Raw genomic sequence first — 20195 nt, 5'->3', positions numbered from 1 at the left:
GTTAGTTTCTTTTGACAAGTGGCTCCTGAATTGTGCCCAGCCAGACTGTGGCATTTGGTGGCTCGCACGGGGAGTGACTGAGGGTAAGTAAACTGCTCGCCCCTGAGGGCAGGGCGAGAGGATGGGTAGCCATTCTATTTCCTCTTTTGTTTTGCTTCATTTTTGTTTTAAGTTGCCTGTCCCTGGAGATGAGTGAGACGGAAGAAAAACCGCTCACATCTGAGGAAAAACTATTTGCGTCTGGGGAACAGATAGGGAGAAAGGACGGATGCACATTTCAGGAGGATAGAAAGGCTGATATAATGAATTTTTGTTCCAATTTTATTTCATTGTGTCTCGGTTTTGTTTGGTGTTATCTTGTTGGGTTGTATTATAGTAGAAATACGGGATCAGCAATTAGTAAAAAACAAACTGAAAGACTGTTAAGTAAACTGTTAGAGGAAGGAGGCATCCCAGTAAAATCAAGAGCAGTCAGGGCATACGTTGATACAATACAAAAATGTAGCCCATGGCTTTTTAAGGAGGAGTTGTTAAATATATCACAGTGGGACCATCATGGTGAAAATTTAAAAAGAATAGAAAAGAACAACCCAGGGACTCTGCCAGTTGGCACATTGCCATTGTGGACGTTCATATCTGGTTTGCTTAGTCCAAAGCCTTCAATTCAGACAAAGGTAGAGGAAGGAGAAGACATATTGATTCAAGTAAAAGAGAAGGTCTCTCAAATTAGTCAGAAAGAGGAAAAGATTCAAGTAAAAGAGAAGGTCTTTCGAGCTAGTGAGACAGAGGAAGGAAGTTTAGAGCAGAAAAAGCCATCAGGAGAAAAGTTACAACAGGAGACTGCTAATAACACCTTTCTATCAGAGAGCGTAAGTGTCCAACCAACAGCACCACCTCTACAGGAGACTGCTACTAACAGCATTCTATCACCAGAGGGCATAAGTGTCCAATCAACAGCACCACCTCCATATGCTAGGAGACTCCCAACCCCCGCAGTTGATAGTTGGGATCCTGAGACAGGATGTCAAGTATTAACATGCCCTGTATTTGAGGTAGGAGGACAGCGAATTTACCAGGGTTTAAATTTCAAAACAGTGAAGGAGCTAAAAGAGGCTGTAACAACCTATGGTCCTCAAGCACCCTTCACTGTAAGCTTGGTCGAATCCATTAACAACTTGAACATGACACCAGCAGATTGGGCTAAAATGTGTAAAGCTGTGCTAAATGGAGGTCAATACCTGTTATGGAAGGTTGCCAATGAGGAATTTTGCAAGGAGACGGCTAGGCGAAATGCAGCAGCTGGTTATCCTCAGAGAAATCTAGATATGTTGTTAGGAAAGGGACCTTATGAGGATCAGCAGCAACAAATTGCATATGATCCTGGCGTATACTCACAAATTGCTGCAGAGGCGATTAGGGTATGGAAGACTTTACAAGGACATGAAGGTTTACAAGGTCAATTATCTAAGGTAATACAAGGAGCTAATGAACCTTACGCTGAATTTGTAGATAGGCTTATTCAAACAGCTACCACAATTTTTGGGAATACAGAACAAGCAATGCCACTAATAAAACAACTGGCTTATGACCAAGCGAATCGTTGGTGCAGAGATATCATTAGACCATGGAAACAGGAAGATTTAAACACATATATTAAATTATGTAGAGACATTAATGAACAAGAGCAAGTCATGGCAGCTGCAGTAAAACAGGCTTTAGATGCCAGAGACATTAATGAACAAGGGAAAATTGTGGCAGCTGCAGTAAAACAGGCTTTATATACCAGGCCAAGAACATGCTACAACTGTCAACAAACAGGACACTTTAAAAGGAATTGCCCCATAGGAGAAGGGTTTAACAAAACTAGGTATCAAAGGAGTACAATACCAGGTATCTGCCCACGATGCCGTAGAGGGAGACATTGGGCTAATGAATGCCGTTCTCAAACCACCATAGAGGGTACTCCATTACATTGGGCTAATGAATGCCGTTCTCAAACCACCATAGAAGGTACTCCATTATCAAAAAACGAACAAGGACAAGGTGTTTATCCACAATATCATGGACAAAGGCATTGGGCTCCGTTGCCAAAAAATGGACAGGGGGCCCCAATGCTCCGGGGCCCCAAACCACAAATATACGGAGCACTGGTGGAACCCAGCAACCCCATCAGGGTAGTGACCAGAACACATTGTCCATCAGATCCCTCATCAGACAAACCAGAGGGAGCACAGGGTTGGACATCTGCGCCTCCGCCAGATCAGTACTAACTCCAGAGATGGGAGTTCAAATCATTCCCACAGGGGTAAAAGGACCTCTTCCCAAAGAAACAGTAGGCTTATTATTGGGACGCAGCTCTTCTATTCTAAAAGGACTTTTGATAAGTCCTGGGGTAATTGATCCTGATTATGAAGGTGAAATAAAAATTATAGCCAGTTCTCCAAAGGGTATATCAATAATTTCACCAGGAGATAGAATAGCACAGTTACTAATAATACCAAGCCTACATGATAAATTTTCCAGTCATGCTGTAGAAAGAGGTTCCAAGGGATTAGGCTCCACAGGTGTAGATTGGGCTATGCTTTCTTTAAATTTAGATTCTCGACCCATGCTAAAACTAAATATTCAAGGACATGAATTTAATGGGCTACTGGATACAGGTGCAGACCTTAGCATCATCTCTCGTCAAGAATGGCCAAAACATTGGCCATTACAACAAGCCACTCAAACGCTTCGAGGCCTAGGAGAGGCGACTAATCCCCATAGAAGTGCAATGGTATTAGATTGGAAGGATCCTGAAGGATGTGAAGGAACTATACAGCCATATGTATTGGATCATCTTCCCATAAATTTATGGGGACGAGATGTCTTAGATCAATTAGGTTTGACATTAACAAATAACATCAATCAAAATGCACCCACTGGGCTGGGGATGTGGCTCAAGCGGTAGCGGGCTCGCCTGGCATGCGTGCGGCCCGGGTTCGATCCTCAGCACCACATACCAACAAAGATGTTGTGTCCGCTGAGAACTAAAAAATAAATATTAAAAAAATTCTCTCTCTCTCTCTCTCTCTCTCTCTCTCTCTCTCTCTCTCTCTCCTCTCTCACTCTCTCTTAAAAAAAAATGCACCCACTATTATGGCTAGACAAGGTTTTAGGAAAGGAAAAAGATTAGAAAAACAAGAACAAGGTATAGCAGCACCAATACAAATAGATCAAGGAACAGACAGACATGGGTTGGATTTTCACAAAGGACCACTGAGACAATAAAAATTACATGGAAATCAGAAAGACCAGTATGGGTTCCTCAGTGGCCCTTGACTAAAGAAAAGATACAAGTAGCCCATGATCTGGTCAAACAACAATTAGCAGAAGGACATATACAACCTTCTGTATCTCCCCATAATACTCCCATTTTTGTCATCAAAAAGAAATCTGGTAAATGGAGATTATTGCAAGATTTAAGAGCCATTAATAATGAAATGGTCATTATGGGACCTGCTCAATCGGGGATTCCTCAATTGTCTGCTTTGCCAAAAACTTGGTATGTTTTAGTTATAGATATTAAAGATTGTTTTTTTTTCAATTCCAATTCATCCTGAGGATAGTCCACGTTTTGCATTTACTATCCCTGCACTAAATCATGAAGGTCCTGATCAGAGATATGAATGGAAAGTACTCCCTCAAGGGATGCCTAACAGCCCAACTATGTGTCAAATTTATATTAACAAAGTAATCTAGCCACTTAGAAATCAAAATCCTGAACTACAAATATTTCACTATATGGATGATGTATTATTAGCACACAAAGCTAAAAACACATTGTTAGAATGTTATTCCACACTTACAAATTTATTAAAAAATTATAATCTAGAGATAGCAATAAAGTACAATTAAATTTTCCAATTAATTATTTAGGAGTTCTATTATCCTCAACCATGGTCCGTCCACCAAAAATTCAAATACGAGTAGATCAACTCAAATCACTTAATGACTTTCAAAAGTTATTAGGAGACATAAATTGGATAAGGCCTTATCTAGGTATTCCAACAGGAGAATTAGGACCTTTATTTGATATCTTAAAAGGTCCATCAGATCCAAATTCACCCCGAATGTTAACACCTGAAGCAAGAAAGGCATTAAAAATCATTGAAACATATATGGAAAATATGCATTTGGATAGAATTGATATAAGTTTGCCTTTATTATTTATTGTACTACCAACAAAAAATATTCCTACAGGAGTATTTTGGCAAGAAGGTCCATTATTATGGATACATTTATCTTATTCTCCTAACACTATTCTTACTAGGTATCCTGAGGCTGTAGGACAATTAATACTCAAAGGAATAAGAGCAGCAAAGGGAGTATTTGGAATTCTCCCAATAAAATTATTACTCCATATACTATGAATCAAATTGATAAATTAGCTAATGAGTTAAATACTTGGGCAATAATCATGTGCAAATCTAATGTTTCATTTGATAACCACTTACCATCTAATCCTTTATTGTCTTTTTGGTCATTGCATCCTGTAATTTTTCCAAAAATGACAAGAAAAACACCTATCATGAATGCTCCAAATATAATCACTGATGGGTCAAATAATGGTACAGCAGCAATAGTTATACCTGATCAAACTTTTACATTTTTAGTACCCAAACGATCAGCTCAAAAGGTAGAGCTTAATGCAGTATTACAAGCTTTTGTGATGTTTAAAGATTCTGTATTTAATTTATTTTCTGATAGTCAGTATATAGTTAATGCTATAGTATCCCTTGAAGATGCTGGTAGGATTTCACCTTCTTCTAATGTTTTCTCTTTGTTTTCCACTATACAAAGTTTAATCTGGGACAGAAAAGATCCATTCTTTATAGGACATATCAGGGCACATACAGGATTGCCTGGAGCCCTTAGTTTGGGCAATGATTTAGCAGATAAAACTACACATGACATACATATTTTCTCTACACTAGAAGAAGCTATAAATTTTCATAAAAGATTCCATGTCAATGCTAATACTTTACAAAAGCGTTTTAAAATAACTAAGGAACAAGCTAGACAAATAATAAAACAATGTCAAAATTGTGTGACCTTTTTACCACAAGTTAATCTTGGAGTCAATCCTAGAGGATTGATACCTAACCATATTTGGCAGATGGACGTCACACACTTGCCAGAATTTGGAAAATTAAAATATTTGCATGTTACAGTTGATACTTCTTCTGGATTTTTGATGGGCTCCCTTCATGCCGGAGAAAAAACTAAAGATGTTATAGCTCATTGCTTACAAAATTTTGCCACTGTGGGCATTCCAAAACAGTTAAAAACAGATAATGCCCCTGGTTATACTTCTAGCTCTTTTAAACAATTTTGCTCATCATTTGGCATTACTCATATAACAGGAATCCCATACAATCCACAGGGACAAGGCATAGTTGAAAGAGCTCATCAAACTATTAAAATGTACTTATTAAAGCAAAAAGACGAAATTGGGAAGGGGTATATATTCCCCAAAGATAAACTTAAAATAACCCTTTTTACTCTAAACTTTTTAAATTTGGATTCATCAGGACTTAGTGCTGCAGAAAGGCATATGTGTCCAAAAAATGTACATAAGCCAAGGTACTTTGGAAAGATATTCTAACAGGACAATGGAAAGGTCCTGACCCAGTAATTGTCTGGAGTCGGGGGTCTGTTTGTGTGTTTCCACAGGAAGAACAGCAGCCGATTTGGATTCCGGAGAGATTAACTAAAGTCCTGACCCAGTGATTGTCTGGAGTCGGGGGCCTATTTGTGTATTTCCACAGGGAGAACAGCAGCCAATTTGGATTCCAGAGAGATTAACTAAAGCGATTTCTACAGACCAAAAAGAAGATGATTTGGCTCAAATCCATAAAAGCTGATATCCAAAACTCCAATTTGGCTATCCTTACATCTGCGACAGAACCAGGATGCTTTTTTCAATATCTATTTTATTATTGCCCTTTCCCATATCATGAAGTTCTATTTTGGTTTTTGAGCTCATACAGACCTAAATTAATGTTTTGCTGATCAGTTCTATTTTTTTTTGACTATAGAGTTTTTAAACATTGCAATGGAGATTTCACCTGTAAAAAGTTATAAGGCCTTTACTATTATGTTATGTGTTGTATGTATTATATTATGTGTGCACACTTGTGTTTTGTGTTATATGTTTGAATGTACGTATGTCCATATATCATATATGATGAGCGCTCATGAAAAAATGGATCCAAATATTTTTTTATTCACGTGATTTAAATGGTTTAATTTAAATTAGGTAAATAACTATTAAGAATTGTTTTAATATGTAAACAAAAAAGAAGGTTAACAGATCTGTTTGTTTACTTTCACCTTTCCTTTTCATTATATTTAATAATTCTCTTCAAGATAATGTAAATTGTTAAGAAAATTGTTTTCTTTTAATGCCTTCTGGAATGTTACATAATTTTTTCTTTAGCCATTATTGCCAGAATTCCTATCTTCATCCCAGTGCTGGTGAAGACAAAGATAAAACTAATCTACAGTTTCTGCAATAGCCATCACTGAACTGCTTGCAGAACTTCCCTAAACTATGTGTCACTTGTATGCATTGTGAACTCACTTGTATGCATTGTGAACTATCTGTTGGTGCAGCGACTTGTGGTAGTGTTGGGGTATTTTTACTGATGATGTCATCGGTGGTACAATTTTTCCAACAAGAGCCATCAATTGGCTTGGTGTATCTTCCTCCCTTCTGCTTGTCATGACAAAGACCTCTCCACAGGTGTGGCTGTATACTGGACCGGTAGTCAATGACGGGTAAGATCCAATTACAATGGTACCAACCTAAGACAGGAGGCTGACGCCCTGAGGTCAGCTCATCCGAAGACGGGTAAGGACCATATGTAGTATTGGACAACCTAAGGCAGGCACGGTCCCCAAGCCACATGCTTGTTGTTTAAACAGAGAGGGGGAGATGTTGAGAGCCACAGCCAAAGGGGCCCCAGCAAACTTCCAGCTGCCAGCAAACTTCCAGCTGCCGGCTGATGATTGGCTCACAGCAGCCCCAGCAACATCTAGCTGATTGGCTCCTGTGCGGTGATATTCATTGGGCTGTTTCCCTGCCCTTCAGACTGCCAGCTGATGATTGGCTCACAGCGGACCCAGCAACATCTAGCTGACTGGCTCCTCTGCGGTGATGTTCATTGGGCTGTTTCCCTGCCCTTCAGACTGCCAGCTGATGATTGGCTCACAGCGGCCCCAGCAACATCTAGCTGATTGGCTCCTCCACGGAGCTGCTCATTGGGGGACTTCTTTGGCTCCGTCCACACGACCCAGCCAATCAGCCTCAAGAGCAGGAGGATTGTGGGAGGTGGTGAGGTTTGTGTGGGGGTGAGAGGCATGTGGGAAGCCGGTGGTGGCAGTTGGGCTCTGAGGGTTTTTTCCTGAGGAGCTGTTTTGTTTGGCGTTTGTAGTTCTAAAAATAAAATTAGTTTCTTTTGACAAGTAGCTGCTGAATTGTGCCCAGCCAGACTGCGGCATGGTGGCACACACATGGAATCCCAATGACTCAGAAAGTTTGATCTTAAGGTGGTGCAACTTGGAGACAGTGAAACCTTTCAGAGGTAGGGCCCACGGGATATCTTCATGGGATATCTTCATGTCACTGGGCAACAGTGGGAACCCTGCCACTCCCTCCCTTCTTTTCTCCCTCAGTCTCTCATTACACACATGCAATAGTTACATGGTTTTGCTCCCTGACATGTAACTATTGCAGCCAGCACCCCCATCAGAGGCTTACAAACAGAAGGTGCACCTGATGACCAAATGGAAACTCAAAAACTATGAGCCCCAAAATAAATTTTTGAGAGTAGACTGTCTCAGGAATGTAATATAGTAAAAGAAAGCTGACAAACACAACTATAAATCTTCTTTAAATAAAAAAAAAGTGACAATATTCTTTTTTTAATAGTTGTAGATTGACAGCATGCCTTTATTTATTATATTTATTTTTTTAAAATATGCTTTTAGTTGTTGGTGGGCTTTTATTTTCTTTTATTTATTTACATTTGGTGCTGAGAATCAAACCCAGTGCTTTATACATGCTAGGCAAGTGCTCCACCACTGAGCTACAACTCCAACCCATTTTATTTATTTTTATGTAGTGCTGAGAATAGAACCCATTGCCTCACATATGCTAGGCAAGCAGTCAGCCATTGAGCTACAGTCCCAGCCCCACAATATTCTTTTGACTTCGGAGTAGGCAAAGGCTTATTCAAATTCAAAAAACACAATCAACAAAAGAAAATATTGGCTAACTGGACTTCTTCAAAATTAAAAGCTTCAGCTTCTCAAAAATATAGTTTAGGGTAAGTAGACAAGCTACAAACAACAGAAATATTCAATTCAAAGATTTGGCAAAAAAAAAAAAATTATATTCAGAATGTATTAAGAATTCCTGATGGGAATAGTAAAGAATAGAATGAATTGGACATAACTTTCCTACGTTCGTATATAAATACATGACCAGTGTTTACTCCATATCACATACAACCACAAGAATGGGATCCTAATTATAATATGTTATACTCCATACATGTATAATATATTCTACTAGATATATACATACCTAAAATGAACAAATAAAAAAGAAAAAAAGAATTCCTACAAATCAATAATAAAAAATCATTTTTTAATGAGCAGAAAATTTGAAGAGCCATTCCACACACACACAAAAAAAAATACTAATCAAGGAAATCCAAAATAAAACCACAATGAGAGACCATATAACAACTAGAATAGCCAAAATTATTATTACTTAGGTAATAGTGATTACATGGGTGATTCTGATTACTCAAATGTTGGCAAGGATATAAAACAATTAGGACTCTCATATATTCAGTTAGGAGTATAAAACGGAAAACCACTTTGAAAATCTAGTTTCTTATAAACATACATCTCCCTATAAACCAGCAATTCCATTTCAAAGTATTTATCCAAGAGAAATGAAAACACATGTTTGCAAAAAGACCTGTACAGGAAAAAAAAACTGGATTCAACCCAAATGACTATAAGAAAACCATAAACTGTGGTATATTCATCCACTGAAATACTACTCAACAAAAAAACAAAGAACTACTGATACTTCCAACCACGTGAATGAATACAAACTATATGTTAAAAAAATAAACCAGATACAAAAGCACACACACCTGTAAGAAGACAGAACAAAACTAATCTGCTTTTAGAGTGCATGAGGGCAAGAAGAAATGAATGGAGAGGTAAACAAGAGAAATTCCTGGGATAATGAAAATGCTTTACATCTTCTCTGGGATATCAGTTACACTGGTATGTCATACATCACCAAAATTAACATGAAGGTTTTGCACATTACATTTCAATAAAAAGACAAATAATTTCTAATGAATTTGTGAGCTCAATATTATATTAATTTTGCTTTGAGTAGACACATATATAATTTCTATACATATATTTGTGTATATTCAATAAATACTTATCACCTACTATGTGCTAAACACTATGCTAGCTTCCAAAATAACTAAAGCCCATGCTCTCAAGAAGCTAACAATCTTGGGCATAGAAACACATGTGCTTAAACAAATAATAAAAACAGAAAACGTGGGACTTTCCGTATCAGGTATACATGGGATCTTGTAAAGAAAAAGATGCAATGTATACTGCCTGAAGTAAGAGTCAGGTATCAGAAAAACCTATTAATTGCTGGATAGGAGGTGTAAAGCAGAACTTTGGAAATGTGCACAAGGAGGAAAAAGAGTTTTTAACAAGCTGAGAAATACCACATGGAAAGACACAGAGATAAAGGGTCTAATATAGTAGGGAGCTGGGAGCAGTTCAACATTTGGAAGGATCAGAGAGCCTAGAAAGAAATGAAATGCCCGCAAGCTACCATGCTCATGCTAAGGTATTTGAATTAAAGAGCCACTGAAGAGTTATAAGCAAGCAACGAGACACAAAATTTGTGATGAGAAATATCCATGGGAGGTGGGGGAGGGAGAAAGAGAACACATACAGGCAAGTCTGGAAGGGAATAAAATTGCAAACAGACCAGCAGTAAGAAGAGAACCCAGGAGAACAAGCAAGCGACATTTCACTTTTAGTAAACGAACCAAAGATACAAGGATGAAGAGTAACTCAGAATCTTAAAATAAGAAAAAAAATGGGAAAATATAATAGTTTTCAGAAAAATAAAAATGGCTCAAACATATAAAATAATGCTCAATTTCCTCATAAGAAAAATGTAACTAAAACTACACTGAAATACCATTTTTTCACCTAATAGATTGGCAAAAACCCAAAAAGTCTGATTATTCAATGTTGGCAAGTTTACAGAAATACATGTATTCTCTTTTTTTTAATATTTATTTTTTTTAGTTGTAGTTGGACACAATAACTTTATTTTATTTACTTATTTTTATGTGGTGCTGAGGATTAAACTCAGGGCCTGGCACATACTAGATGAGCACTCTATCCCTGAGCCACAACCTCAGCCCACATGTATTCTTACATATACATTTCTGTTACAACCTCTAGGAAGCACAACTTAACAATGTGGGGTTCTGGCTCAGCGGTAGAGCGCACGCCTAGCGCGTGCAAGGCGCTGGGTTCCATCCTCAGCACTACATTAAAAAATAAACAAATAAAGGTATTGTGTCCAACTACAACTTTAAAAAATACATATATTTTTTTAAATTATATCTGTTACACTCCTTGTTCCAGAAATTCCACTTCTAGGAATTTACCCCAGACATACCTGCCTATGTACAAAATGATATCCATATAAGATTATACTCACCACAGCAATTTTATAATAGTAGAAACTGGGAAACAATCTATCAATTGGAACATTTTATTGCGGTGCTTTTATATGCTAGAACAAAAAGATTTCCAGGACATTCTGTTAAGTGAAGAAATTAAAGGGCAGGAAAAGGAGTTAATGTTCCCAACATTAGTGTAAAATGTGGTAAGAGGGAAGAGAGGTGGAATAAGTATATTTATATATGTTTGTATTATTAAAATCCCCAGAAGGATATATAAGAAATCAGTAACATTTATAAATTATTGCAGAAGTCTGGAATGAGATGGAAAAGGTTATAAAGAAAAAAAGAAAAAGTATAAAAAGTCTCTTATCAGTTCCCAGTACCAAAAACAAAACAAAACTAATTGCAAGTATATACTTCAAAAGTAAAATAAAGAAAAAAAGAAAAAGGATAAAAAGTCTCTTATTTTACTTTTGAAGTATATACTTGCAATTAGTTTTGTTTTGGTTTTGGTACTGGGAATTGAACCCAGGGGCATTTCACCACTGACCTACATCCCCAGACCTTTTTATTTTCAGACAGGGTCTTGCTAAGGTGCTTAGGGCCTCACTAAATGGAGGTGTATAGCAGAACTTTGGACATGTGCACAAGAAGAAAAAGGGTACTGACAAGCAGAGAAATACCACATGGAAAGGCCATCCTTCAACTTGCAATGCTCCTACCTCAGCCTCCTGAGTCACTGGGAATTCAGGCATGCACCACCACACAGCTGCAAATAGTTGGGTTTTTTCGAACTTTAAAATACTGTATCAGAATCAACAAAATTTGGTAACTCCTTTGATGAGAGGTAGGGAAGATGATAGGATCATTTAAAATGACTCTAAGGTTTCCAACATGATAAATCTAGTCATTCCTTACAACTTAAAAAAAGGAAGAATAAAAGAAAAAGGAAAAAAACCTGTTATTAACCAAAGCAAAAATTGGAAAATGATAAAAGAGTAGGGGAAAGCAGCACAATTTTGGACACACTGTACTAGAGATGCTATGTTAAAGAGTACAGTAGGAAGGAAATTTGGGAAATTTCCTTCAAAAATATAGTTCTTAGTAAAAATAGAGAAAAAAGAAAAAATATGTATAAGAACCTAATCTGTCTAGAAATTACTTGTTCAATAAAGTCAATTAACTGGGATGAACCAAAACCTAAACTAAAAGGTCATTAACTCAAAATGACAGAATAAGACCATGTATCAATAGCCTCTTCTGACAGACATCAGGCTCTCACTAAGTTTATTTAAAACATTTCATTTTCAGGTTCATAACATATTAGAAATATCAAAAAGGACTGTCGATATAGCTACCAGAAATTTAAGACCATAATCCTGTCTTCAAAGTACTCTTCAATGGAGGCAAAAGTCCCATTTTTCCAATATCTAAGATTTGGTGAAATGGTTCCTCCTTCAAGAAGTTTTTCATGTTTGATTAGGCATTCCTGAAAGTATGAGCAGTATTCTGCTGTGTTTTATACTTTTTACACAAGCCTCTTTCTTCCTATTAAATATACATCTCTTGACAGAAGGAATACCTTTCATTGTTATATCTAGCCAGCACTGAACGTAATTTCCTTGCACAGTATAACATGCAAACATCCATTCAACAATTATCCCATATTTCCCTTCCCTTCTCTAAAGTAATGTAAATGAACTTTGCCACAAATCAAGTCTGTCTGCAAAAAGTTATAATCATTTTTTACCACACACTTAAATTTTGGCACCATGTTAACCTAAGCTTTTGTCCTGGCTTATCACAAAAACTAGTGAGATAAGGAGTGATGGGAAGTAACAATTAATGGCTTTAAGATTATTAGGTTTGTTTGTTTTTTTTAAACAGGAAACAATAAAGTTCCAAAATCAAACTGGGATGATGGCTGTACAAACCTGCAAATATCCTGGAAAACAATGCATTATACACGATCATTGACTAGATTGTATGGCATGTGAGTTATATCTCAAAGCTGTTTTTTAAAATGAGATATCTGCTATTATCCTCACTTCACAGATTAAGAAATTGAGGCTTGGGGGATTAGGGTCATGGCTCAGCGGTAGAGTGTTCGCCTACCACGTATGAGGCCATGGGTTCGATCCTCAGCATCACATATAAATAAATAAAGGTATTGTGTCCAACTAAAAACTAAATATTAAAAAAAAAAAAAAGAAATTCAGGCTTGGCAAGATTAGGCAATTTGCCCATGGTAACACTGCTACTTAGTGATGAAGACAAGATAAAAACTCAAGTAGTCTTAACTTTTAAGGATATGCTAAACCATTATGCCCTCCTGTCTTGCTTAGAAAGGAACCTACTCATCAAGCAGCATTTTCTGCTTAAATATATTCAAGTCTTAAATGCTTGTCATCTTCAAATTCCAACTAAGATTATAAAGACCTCACCTAGTTATGTTATGTCATAAGGCTAAGGAAGAAGAAGCAAAGTCAATAGCTGAAAAGAAAGGTACTACAAAGAAAGAAGGAGGTAAACTGCTCAAAAGCTACAGCACAAGACCACATTAAACATTACTATTGCTTCATTATTATGATCAAAATTAGTGGACACATCTAATTCAGCTGAGCTATGGGTAAATGCAGCCTCCTGGACAAACTCTGCCAAGACAAAGGTTTCTCAATCTTGACACAATAAACATTTTGGTCAGGTAACTTCTTTTTCTTATGGAGGGATGCTCTATAGTGTAGAACGTTTAGCAGCCTCCACACCTGACTTCTACCCACTAGATGCGAATAGCCAATCCACTCCCACTAGATGCCAACAGCAAATTCACTCCCTTCTATTGGGACACAACTAAAATGTCACAATGCCAAATTGTGAACACTAGAGATAGGAGAAGTAACATCAACCCAGTCTGAGAACTAATGGCCTAGACTAGGATAAAAACAATAAAGGGCCAGCCCATTGATAAACAATATATATAATAAAGCACACAAGGTTGAGGGTATAGATCAGTGGTAGTGCATTTGCCTAACACTTGGGAGGTCTAGGCTTGATCTCCAGTACTGAAAAAATAATGACTAGACAAAGATAAGAGTCTTGTAAGTCAGTCACCTCCCAAGCTTACTAAAATGGGGGGGAAAAAATATTCATCCCATGAAAACAAAATAAATCTAGGGTAGGGAGAAAACAGCATACAGGGATTAAATAGAAACAAAGCTCATGTAGATACACCAGCCTCCAAAGTGTTTCTGAACACTTCAGCATGTGAGGCCTCTAACACTCTTGTAAAACATTAGCCACAAAAAGACACTAGAGATTAAAAAATAGAGCTGAAGGAGTCCAGAAATAAAATGCTCCCTTTGACTGATTTGAAGGAATATCAGTTTCCCATATAAGAAAAACTAAGTCCTCAAAACTAGAGAAATTGAAATAAAGAGGTCCAGGTTGCCACCCCTGCCAATACAAATTCAATAAGAGTAAAATAAAAAATGGAGCCACTCCAGCTATAAGGTCCATTTTTTATTTATACTCTTATTGGGACAGGATGGGACAGAACATTCAGACCCTATACAAAATTTATTTCTTCTGATTCTCAAATCCCCCCTATGTTGGTTGGTTCTGCCCCTCTTGTACCTATGTTAACACCAAATCAAGGGCTTTCAATACTCTCACATTGCCCTTCAGTTTTTCATAGTATACCATAGTGGCTTCTCTAGTCCTAGCATCAACCTCTTCAAGGTGCCACTGGCTCCAAAATCTTATTCCTCTTCAAGTTCCACCTCTCAGGCCATCTCAGGTCTCAGGTAAGGACTAGCTCAGTGGGAGGGCAGGGAAGTGGCACCTGGGGTGTCAGTAGCAAGTAAAAGAAATCACTGAAACTAAAGTTATGTACTGAAAGTAACTGCCCCTTAATAAGCATATGAATAAATGTTTACTTTCATTCATAATCAAAGAAATTCCAACTTAAAACAAGATAGAGGTTCACATATCCAATTGGCAAAAAATATAAAGTTAAGTCCAGTGTTGGTGAACACATAACAGACAAACATTGCTGGTTAGTGTAAACTGTTACAATCTAATCTCAATTAGGTACCTTTTTTTTAATATTTATTTTTTAGTTGTAGTTGGACACCATTCCTTTGTTTTAGTTATTTATTTTTATGTGGTGCTGAGGATCGAACCCAAGGCCTCGCACGCGGCAGGCAAGCACTCTACCGCTGAGCCACAACTCGAACCCCAATTATGGTACCTTTTATAATAAAATACTCTGATCATTTTTAAATGTTGTTCTATATGTACCTGTAGCATTAAGGAAAAAAGCAAATCAGAGTACAATGTAATAGTATATTACTGTATATATAATTTTTAAAAATAAACATTATGGAATTTTACACAAGTTTTGGAAGGAAAAGTAATTTTTATCCTCACTTTTCTGTACACTTTGTTTAACTATACGTGTATAACTTTTAACTTAAACTACATAATTTTTTCAAGTACTCTATTTCCCCAACTTTAACCACCATTCTTTGCAACAACTGCCTCCTGCAACCAGTCCCATATCTAAAGGATGGCTGAAACTGCCTGGGAGAATTTGAGTTAGTAAGGGATATATCTTTGGACATGGGTCTTTCCTTTAAAAATCTTTGCTTACTTACCTAAAATCACACCTATGCAATGAAAGAAGAGAAAAAGAATTCCTAAACTACTGACTAAGGAACCACAACCTCTTATAGGTCCCTAACTATTCTGAGATACTAGTCCTGGTTATAGCTTTTCTTCCTTATTATCATTTGTATATCTAATCTTAGTTAATTGCACTTTCTCACATAAAAAAGAATAACCTCAACTACCACTGAAGAGAAGAGGGGAGAAAGACTGCTCCTTTTAGAACACATTAACAGCAAAGGTCCTACTTCTCTGGCCTGCTCAGCTCCCATCACTTTGATATGGGTTGCCAATCACTACACTTCAATGTGTCAGGATGTCTTGGTCCTGTTTATTGTATTGGGGTTGTTTGTAAAAGAAGGCTTAATACTTGTTCATTTTTACTGAATCAGTTCAAAGCATTCTCTGTCAAAGAAGAGACAGGCAAGGCAGAGTGGAATATTCATAGGCTCAAAAGATGCTTCAAAATAGTTTCCTACTTTAATCAGTCTTTCCTCCACACTTCTTAGCTGACTTTTAAGGTTTATACAACTAAAACAAGAATGTCTAATTACAGCTATTAATATCTAATTAATGGGATATGATAACTATTATAAAGATTTTTAAATATCTCAGATTAATGGCTTTAATTTTTAAGCTAAACTTTATTCATCTGAGTTTTATCATCATAATTTTCTCAAAAGGCATAATCATTCTGCCAGTGCAACTATTCTCAACACAGCAAACTTATTCTTAATCCTGAACTAATTGGCAAGGAAGGTTTACAAAGCTTTTTTCAAGTATTGAAGAAAATGGTAAAAATCAGGGGTTCATAATAGAATACTATGAGAAAGAACTGACCTCTACTCTGTAAGGAGTCAAAATTGCAAACCAATTGGCAGCTTAAGTTTAAAAAATAAATACAGTCTCGGAAAAAAACTACTAGTTTTATTTTTAAACTAAGTATTTTTGAAATTTTTAACATTCCCAAGCAGGAATACACAAACCAAATAAAATGCCTATTGTAAACTGAAGAGACAAATGACTTATATAGCCAATTCAACTTATAATTCATATACAAGTGGGGCACAGTGATGCACACCTATATTCACAGTAACTGGGGAGGCTGAGGCAAGAGGATCCCAAATTCAAAGCCAGCTTCAGCAAATGAGCAAGGCCCTCTGTAACTTAATAAGACCCTGTCTCAAAAAATAAAAAGGGCTAGGGATATAACTCAGTGGTTAAGTGCCCTGGGTTTAATACCCAAAAATATATAAATAAATAAAAGTCACATACACACAATATCTTATGATAAAATACAGTTCAATACTAACCTATCCAGATTATTCCGGCTTACAAGTTTCACAAAGAAAAAAATGTCATGTCAATTAGTGTTACACAATGAAAGATCAAGTAGCTCTAGGAGACACAGACATCTAAGAGGTAATCTTGTAAAACAACCTAAATGTAGTGAATACTAGATAGAAATTGTTAAAAGCCTCTATCCAAAACAGATGGTTAACCTTGAAGTTTCACTTTTTGTTTGAATGAATGAAAAGAAGAGGATGGAGAATAATGTGTTGCCTCACAAAGATTTTAAATATTGTTAAATCCTGAATAAAACAATAATGACCACTAGGAGATCTAAGGGCTGTCCCCAATTTCACCACATGAATGACCGTATCCTTAAATAAATCAATTAATCTATAATCTGAACCTAATTTCTCCTCTATAAAATAAGAACTGGAAATCATCTTTTTGTTTCCTAGTAGCTCTAACACTAACACAAATTTATTCTTTTCTAATGTTATACACAATATGTGTCATCCAAGAGTCTGTACCAAATAAGAGTGAGCTTCCCTATTAGTTATAAGCGAACGGATTTTTAAAAAGAACTAAGGGAGCCAAAAGACAGTCCACATTTGCCAAGGGAAATAAGCAGAAAAAACACAGGCTCCCAAAATATTCCCTTCCTCATAAAGTAGTCTTGCAGCTGCTTTACCAGAGAAAGCCTTGTGTAATACAGGGTACCACTTTATTTTAGGCTTAACAAGTTATTGATAAAGTTTAGTCCTCAAAATGTTACAATTTGTAACAATTTTAAGATTAAAAATTAAAACAACATTTATCCAACAGCAGCTCAGTAGAACCTTGGACCAAATAACCTTAGTACAAACCAACTCAACACAAGAATCACAATATTCACATATCTCCTCTAATTCTTAGGGAAAACTGGGACCAGGGCTCCTAACTAGAGAGAAATAAAAATAACAAGAGTTAGTAAAAGCCACTGTAAAAGCCAAGTTAATACCAAGAGAATCAACATCAACCAAAAAGAGACAGTTCTAAAAAAAAAAAAAAAAAAAAAAAAAAAAAAAAGAGAAACCCTACCATCTCAACTAAAATATACCTAAGTAAAACACAGCTAAGAAATGGTCAAAAATTTTCAACCATGAGAAAAAGTCCCTGCTTTAATAAAAAAGTGCACTATATGTGTGTGTATATATACATATTTGTAAATTTACAGTTTGTACAAATTTTACTTTAAAGAAATAATGTTCTTAGAATATATATATGTATTTGTGTGTATATGTATATATATGTGTGTGTGTATATATATATATATATTTTTTTTTTTTTTTAAGTTGTAGATGGACACAATACCTTTATTTTGTTTTTCATTTTTATGTGGTGCCGGGGAATGAACCCAGTGCCTGATGCATGTTAGGCAAGTGCTCTACCAATGAGCCACAACCCCGGCCCCTAGGACATGGTATTTTATAGTTAAGTTTTAAGTATGTATCTTAACTTTCACCTACGAATTCACCACTATAAAGTTTAATTAGGTTTTTTCTGTTTTCACCATGAGATGCAAGACTAACTGTTCCACAAATTGAAGCGCACACACAGTACTCATTTTATTGTCCCTAAAAATACTAACATCTGTGACATGTGGATTGCATAGAAAAGAAGCTCCTTCGAGGTCTATGTGTTTTTAACTTTTCTATTTGACTAGTACTTGAGTTTAATATAGTAAATGTTTCTTGGAACTTAGGTTAACTGAGAACAGTGATTATATTGCCATTCAGGATTTAAATGATTATGATTTATTTACAGCTCACCTCCTATATATATAAACCAAGTATGTTTTAAAAGGTTATTAGGAAGACATACAGGATTCCTCAACTCTCTCAAGTCCGCAGCCAAACTACAAAATCAAAGGCTGTATCCAAAGCTTCCCAAACTATTTAATACACATGGATAGGGTCATTCGGGACACCACTGCCCATCCATCACTTCGAGATACAAGTGTGAGAGAAGGGTTCTTAGAAAATAAGAATTAACCCTTTCCTAGTAAGAATGGTTAAGGCGAGTGTGGAGTGGGTGGGTAAATGGTCTTTCAAACCCTTCCCGAGCTCACACCATCCGCGGGAAGGAACGCTGTAGTGTGCAGTACTGAAGATGAGGTGCCGCGTTACAGGGTTCGGATTCACCCCCTCAAATTACAGTCGGGCTGCTCAGAGCCAGCTTTAACGTACGTACCCAAAACCCACAGCAACAGCACAAACAGGCTCCTCTCCGGACCCAAAACTTTCAGTGTCAATGAAATAACGGTGCAGAAAGGCGAACTATCCACGATCGCACACCATTTTCACTGCCGTTCGATCCTAACTCAAAGCGAGAATCCAGTTGTCGCCTGGGAGGAGTCCCTTCACGCCGGAGCTGGGCTCTTCCTCAACTAGGTCCTCGGATTCCCCCAGCAGCAACCGAGAGGCGCGGTTAGCGCGCTTTATCTCCCGCGACTGGCAAGTAACCGTGTAAAAATGTCACTCTATCCGCCCGCGTCCTCCACCCGAAGCGGGGGCCGGGCGGCGCGCGGGGACCCCGGGAGGAGGCAAGAGCGCCGGCGGCACCGACCCGCGCCCCCCGAGCGCCCCGCGCCCGGAAAGGGGAAAACCCGCCCGCAGGATTCAACAGGAGCACCGCGCCGCCCGCCTGCCGCCCGGGAAACAGCCGCCCGCCGACCGGGCGGGCGGGCGCGGGGGGAGGGGCGGCGGCGGGAGGGCGCGGGTGCGGAGCCACCCGGGACCCCCGGCCGCGCGCAAGGTCACCGCCCGCCGCGGGCGCCCGGGCCGGAACCTGGGCGGCAAGTTTAATTTACACGGGTGCCGCAGAACCCGCGGCGTGAAGAGCGCGGAGCCCTCCCCACCCCCACCGCACAGCCGGCCCGCGTCCCGCGACCCCGGCTCGGGGCCGCCGCCCGGCAGCCGGCCACTGCAGCCCCCCGACGCCCGAAGGCGAGCCTCGGCTGGCAAGCTGGCGGGCGGCGCTTCAGCCCCGACACACCACACACACACACACACACACACACACACACACACACACACACAGCCGCGGTGGCGGCCGCTGAAAAATGGATCGCGGCCACGGGAGACGAGAGACATTTGCTTTCCGTTAACTGAATTGTTTCCTACCTCCGGGTGTCCGACTCGCTACTCCTCTCACTCCGCTGCTCTCCGGGATCGGCCGCCGCTGCCGCCGCATCCAATCGCCTCCTCCCCCCTCCCCTTCCGCAGCCAGCCCGGCCGTTCCTCCTCCTCTCCGCTTCAAAATGGCGCCAAGCGCTCCTCGGCGGCTGCTCCAATCGAACCGCGGCGGACAGCACCCGGGGGCAGGCAGAGCGCGGCGTGGGTGCGCAGCGCCCCCTGCCGACCAGATGACCCCGCGCGCGAACGCCCTCCTCCGGGC

General features: G+C 38.6%; 1 protein-coding gene across 1 annotated transcript in view; it reads right to left on the bottom strand.

Moving 5' to 3' along the window:
- Nucleotides 1-20195, bottom strand: part of PDS5B (PDS5 cohesin associated factor B) — a 210199-nt gene extending 190004 nt beyond the window's left edge. Inside the window, exon 1 of the mRNA XM_081276045.1 lies at nt 19922-20195. The gene's annotated coding sequence lies outside the window, so the exon portion shown is untranslated. The remainder of the gene's footprint in view (nt 1-19921) is intronic.

This window comes from Spermophilus citellus, assembly GCF_964194105.1.
Source record: "Spermophilus citellus genome assembly, chromosome: 1".
Lineage (NCBI taxonomy): Eukaryota > Metazoa > Chordata > Mammalia > Rodentia > Sciuridae > Spermophilus > Spermophilus citellus.
Note: the sequence above shows the minus strand (reverse complement) of the source record. Positions and strands in the feature narration are given on the sequence as shown.